The 4,758-nt window shown below is 47.3% G+C and overlaps 1 non-coding gene across 1 annotated transcript; it reads left to right on the top strand.

Annotated features, from left to right (window-relative positions):
• Positions 1-3,336: 3,336 nt before the first annotated feature.
• Positions 3,337-3,408, top strand: trnaw-cca (transfer RNA tryptophan (anticodon CCA)). Its single transcript has one exon. It is a non-coding gene; the product is annotated as a tRNA-Trp (tRNA).
• The last annotated feature ends 1,350 nt before the right edge of the window (positions 3,409-4,758 follow it).

The raw sequence follows: 4,758 nt of genomic DNA, 5'->3' as shown, positions 1-4,758 counted from the left end.
CAGGAAGGACATGATTGCACTGAAGAGGGTACAGAGGAGATTTACGAGGATGTTGCTGGGAGTGGAGAATCTTAGCCATGAGGACAGATTAGATAGGCTGGGTTTGTTTTCCATGGAACAGAGCCTGAGGGGCGACCTCATTGAGGTGTATAAAATTATGAGGGTCCGAGATATAGTGGATAGAAAGGACCTATTTCCCTTAGCAGAGGGGTCAACAACAAGGAGGCATAAATTTAAAGTAATTGGTCGAAAGTTTAGAGGAGATATTTCTTCACGCAGAGGGTTGTGGGGTTCTGGAACTCACTGCCTGAAAGGGTGGTAGAGGCAGAAACCCTCACCACATTTAAAAAGTGCTTAGATGTGCACCTGAAGTGTCGTAACCTGCAGGGTTTTGGACCTCGAGCTGGAAAGTGGGATAAGGCTGGATAGCCTCGAGTTGGTTGGTGCGGACACGATGGACCGAAATGGCCTCCTTCCGTGCTGTAAACTTCTTTGATTCGATGAACTCGTTTGCAAAGAGTTGAGGTGATTTGGGCACATCTTTCGTCACATGACAACATTTCAAAGGCAACTCAACGGCTGTAAAGCGCTTTGGGTCGTCATGAGTTCCTGACAGACGCGGCAGAAATGCAAGTCCTTCTTTGCAAAAGTTCGATGCAAACTCAAGGCTGGTCTGGGATTTGAAATCAGGATCTTTCTGCAAATTTCAAGTAACAACCACGAAGCAAGAATCATATCCCGAGACCAACAAACCACCTGCTCAGAAAATGTGGAGATAAGATGTAACCATTATTGAAGCATTTTTAGTGTGTGTTGCTGTTCTTGATCGGCGGAGCACATGAGACGGAATCAGTGACTTTGCCTTTTCGACATGTCTTCTGAAGCGCCGCACTCCTGCAGTCAATGAGCTGTTGGGACGTTAATGTATCCATCATCATCATCATCATAGGCGGTCCCTCGAAACGAGGATGACTTGAATCCATGAGGAAAAAGGATGAGTTCACAAGTGTTTCAATGAAGGACCCGAACTACATCCCGAAGGGTGGAAGTTGCCTGTGCGTGGATTTTTTTAACGTGTGGTGGCCGTTGCACCCCAGCCATCACACGGGCTTGACAGAGCGAGGTCTTGGTCCAGTGGCAAGGGTTATCCAAGACTACTGGAGACCAGCTCTGCTGCACGGACCCAGTGCACACACATATCGCAGTGTGGGCTGGGCACGTGCTAACCCTGGGCCCCTGGCCCTGAACTCATGCCTCCCCTGGGCCCCGATCACGTCCCTCTACAGTCTCTCGCAGCTCCTTTGCCCCGTTCTCGCCGCTCCTGCTGCACCTGCACACGCTCCAATCACCGACCTGGACCTTGATGATGCCACTCCTCGCTTCCGCCGCCCTCCTGCACCAGCTCGCGCTGCTCCCTGGAGTAGTCTCCAGGGACCTCCAAGCTGCTCCCAGGGCCGCTCGCCGTTCCTTTTATGGCCCCGACCTGCCGCTGGTGTTCTCCCGTTCGTGTATCCAGGCTGTGGGTGGCCACCCCGAGCGCAGCAGAGGGGTTTCTGCATTAGTTCTGGGTGGGGACAGTATCTTTCCCCTTCTCTCTTCCTCTTGTCTTTATCCCTGTGCTTTTATTTCTCTATTTATTCCCCTTGTCTCAGTTTCTAGCGTTTAAAAGGGAACAAAAGATGAAATGGGTTTCACTGTGGAACAATTTCTCTCACTCAAAGTTAGACGCACTACCGTTGTGCCATGAGGTCTCGGTAGCTAGTCGTTGATATTCAGGTTCATATTATAATATATATAAATGTATCTATATGTATCATAACCGTTCCCTGGTGGTCGCAGGGTTAAGATCCGACGCACTAAACTGGTTTCAATTCTCGATCAATTCATCGCATAAAAATAATTGAGGTCTGTGAGACGATTAATAATTGCTGTAATCACCATGAATACCAATACTTTCTGCGATAGACCGAGCTTACAGACTATCTGGCTTCTCCTGCCCTTTGCCAGGCACGTGTTCGGGGTTTAATTTCGTAAACTGGGCGAGTTCGCTGATCGCCGGGAGACGGTAGGAGCCTCTGTGGCCCCACTGTGAGGATGTGGAAGTGAACACGGTGGGTGGGTGATCCGTGACATTTCTGTAAAGGGCAGCGGAGGAGAAGGATTGAGAACTTTCAGTGTGGGACAGAAGTTGTTTAAGGTGAGCCAACACATTCCCGATCAGCACAGAGGGAGCTCACTGGTCAGCTCCCCTCTGTTGGGGCTGTTGTGCCAGAGGTTTCTGTAGTGTAGTGGTTATCACATTTGCTTTATACGTGAAAAGTACCGGTTTGATTCTGGGTAGAAACATGATGTTTATACTTGCGAAAAGGGAACAATCGCAGGATAGTTTAGTCTCCTGGAAAATGCTGCCTGACCTGCTGAGATTTCCAGCATTTGCTGTCGTTATTTGCTATTTATTCTCCTGTTAAAAGGGCTCCCTTATTCCTGAATTGCTCTTTATTTAACCAATAAATAGATAACTTTCAGTGAGAGAAAACAGATCCACCGGGGACCTTTCGCGTGTGAGGCCAACGTGATATCCGCTACACTGCAGCCCATCAAAGGGCGAGAAACCACTGAATATAAAGGATGAGCTCACAAATATCAGGGGCAGTGCAGTCTGGTCAACGTCAAACCCTCCTGTCTTATTCAGCAGAGGCATGAACGGGAGTCAGATGCCACAAAGTTTAATTAAAGATACAAATACAAGTAACACTTCCAAATCGTTTCACTGTAAAATTCTTTCACTTTATTTGAAATCCTACTGCATTGAATCTGAAAATGATCACCGTAGGATTTTATCTTCACTACTGATTCTATTTTCTCTGCACGGAAGGAATAACCGGTGTTGTTAAATTTGACAAAAGTTGCCCCGGATTCCTGTTGACATCGGCAATACAGTGTGTAAAATGGGTTAACATGCAGAAGAACATAAGAACAAAAAAAATAGGAGCAGGAGTCGGCCATACGCCCCTCGAGCCTGCTCCGCCATTTAATACGATCATGGCCGATGCGATCATGGACTCAGGTCCACTTCCCTGCCCGCTCCGCAAAGCACAGGACAAATGATTGAAGTATCGACTGGCCCTCAGTTAGCATTTCTTTCATTGTGCAAAAGAAGGTGAGGGGTTAATGAATGATGCTTTCCATGAACGCAACACAAAAGTTTAAGAAAAAAACATATGGTGACTGGCAGGTGAGCGTTGCTTCTGACACCTGGTGGGAATGGGCGGGGATTTTAAAGCCCCTTGTGTTGTGAAAGCTTCATATAGATGAACATCTCAAACACATTGTGTAGGCCTCGTGGCGCAACGGTAGCGTGTCTGACTCCAGATCAGAAGGTTGCGTGTTCAAATCACGTTGGGGTCACTGTATTTTTGAAAATTGTTCTTCCAGAATTAATATTTTCTTTGCTGTTTGGCAATAACCAGACCCTTGCTCCAAGGTCTGTCTCACTGTTTCCCCGGTTTCAGGCAGAGATACGCCTGCTGCCCTCATTTATTTCTTGTGACAGGACACAACAGTTCAAAATCAACCTGCAGGTGGCCACACCCAGCACTGAATAGTCAGGATGTCCGAGCGGTCTCAGGTGCTGTTTTCTGTTCGCAGTCTCCTCTGGAGATGTGGATTTGAATCTGACATTTCTTACTTTTAATCATTTCGTGAAACTCATTGTTTGACACGACGACTAACTCCTAAAAACTGGTATTCAGCAGTTCACCTGCTCACTTCACATTTCCGTCTGACCAGGTGCTGGAAAGTGGAGATGATTCCGCAGTGTTGCGGTTCACATATTTGCCTCACAAGTGAAAGCTCACTGGGCGGGAATATTTTCTGTAGCTTTCCCCTCATGCATGCTCAGGGGCAAGTTTGTTCTCCTGTGAAAGGTCATAAGATCATAAGTATGGAAGGATTAGGGGCCAGAGTAGGCCATTCGGCCTCACAAGCATGGTCCACTATTGAAGAAGATCCTGGCAGTTCCTCGACAGCAAGTTTAAACATCTGGTTATGTTCCTAACATCATTTTATCCGCAGTGTTTCCGTAGCCTCGTTGTTATCACGTTCGCTTCACACGCGAAAGGATTCCGGGCGGAATGTGATTTTTGAGACTATTTTTGCCGTGAAATAAATTGAACAAAAGTCGCCCCAGATTCCTTGTCACATGAGCAATAAACATTTTAAACCAGTCTCCTAAATACAGAGTGTTATGTCTTGAATAAAGAATCTGACCAGATACTGCAAACTGAAAGTAAGGTGTGACCGTCGTCCTTTATTACAAGTCTCCAGTGTGCCTCTCCAAACTGTGAGGCCTCCTGATGTACAGGTGCTCCCAAGGGATTGTGGGATCCCTTGGGACTCCAGTGGATGAGCCCTCTGATGGTTAAACAAGGTATTTACAGGTTTACATATGTAACAACACTCCCCCCGCACCGCTCCCTCCAGCCTCCCCAAAGTCAGTCGTGTAACTATTTAAAATTTGAGTCAATCTGTGGCCTTCCTTTCCCTGTCTGATCGTCTCGGTGCAAATGCTGGTTTTGGTGAATCATTTGTTGGGCCTTCGCTGGCCTGCTGGGTGTGGTGAGTCCTCCTGGGCTGCTGCGGGTGATGGGTTCTGCTTCGTAGTCAACCTCTGGGTTGAGTGCCACTTGTGTGTGTGTTGAGGAGCGAAAAATGTAGAGTCTATTGTGGGTTGTTCTGGATAGTCCATGAATCTGAGTT

This window comes from Pristiophorus japonicus, unplaced genomic scaffold (genome assembly GCF_044704955.1).
Source record: "Pristiophorus japonicus isolate sPriJap1 unplaced genomic scaffold, sPriJap1.hap1 HAP1_SCAFFOLD_75, whole genome shotgun sequence".
In the NCBI taxonomy this organism is placed as follows: domain Eukaryota; kingdom Metazoa; phylum Chordata; class Chondrichthyes; family Pristiophoridae; genus Pristiophorus; species Pristiophorus japonicus.
This window is presented reverse-complemented; position numbering and strand designations above follow the sequence as displayed.